The 1,167-nt window shown below is 39.8% G+C and overlaps 1 pseudogene; it reads left to right on the forward strand.

The window, feature by feature from the left end:
- Positions 1 to 392: 392 nt before the first annotated feature.
- LOC146077130 (5S ribosomal RNA) lies at positions 393 to 512 on the forward strand (annotated as a pseudogene).
- The last annotated feature ends 655 nt before the right edge of the window (positions 513 to 1,167 follow it).

Here is a 1,167-nt window from a genome sequence, read left to right on the forward strand (position 1 = left end):
GACTTCATCAAGGGGTGAGTTAAGACTGAGACCAGGCTCCTATTTATACCTATATGTCTGCCTCTTTACTGCTGACATCATATCCTGTCATTAATTAGTCAGTGAGCTGGATGATCATAACTAGTTATGGTGGGTATATAATACACATCCCATTGGATACAGCATAGTCCCCCTAGCTGGGGCGCTACCAGGCGACCTGGCAAACAAACTCTCACAAAGAGAAATGTATTGGATATTTGAACTTAATACTATGCACCCACTCGGCTTTAACGAGAGTTATGAAATCGCCCCGTTTTTATAAGGTTAATTTAGCCCTCTTTCACTATATGCACATATTAAGTATTCACTATCAATAAAGGCCTTCCACAAGTATCCATTGTTTTGTCTGATTTTCCTACAGTCAAACCACACTCTGAGACGCCCAATCTCGTCCGATCTTGGAAGCTAAGCAGTGTTGGGCCAGGGCAGTACCAAGATGGGAGACCTCTTGGGAAAACCTGGTGCTGTAGTAACAGAACGTGACATATTGTAACATGGAACTATGGTTATAACCTTTTGAATAACAAATAGACTCTATAGGCACATAAGCACTTTATATATCTAAATATTTATTTAACTAATTGTACTATTGTCACTATTGATATCTATAAAGATACAGCACACTTCACCTTATTTATGAAAATTAATATTAATTAACATAGCCCTTAAATAATTTGGCATGCACCAGCACTTTATATTAAATCACGAGGCATACGAATCCTCATTATTATTATTCACTAAACTGTCCGCATAAAAATTGATTTGATAAGTTACTATGTATATCTGTTTCTCTCTATGATGAAAAACCGGCATATGAAACCTAGGCAAGATGGCCGCGGTAATCTCTGAATGAAAGAAATACTAAAAGCTTCAAGAAAATGGCCGCCGGGATCCCTAATACACAGACATATCCGATTCAATGTGAAACTACTACATAGATGGAACGAGCGGTCCGGGGGACATGATTCATGCACGCACACACAGAAGGAAGTGTGGCACAGACTGTATCGCGGCTGATGACGGGCCGCGCATGCGCATTACCGATTCCGGGATACCGGAAGTGTGGCGGAAATGCAGCATATTTACTAAATTTAGTGTTTTATACATGTTTATATAAGCGGTGCACCT

Source organism: Crinia signifera, chromosome 4 (assembly GCF_055691185.1).
Source record: "Crinia signifera chromosome 4, ASM5569118v1, whole genome shotgun sequence".
Lineage (NCBI taxonomy): Eukaryota > Metazoa > Chordata > Amphibia > Anura > Myobatrachidae > Crinia > Crinia signifera.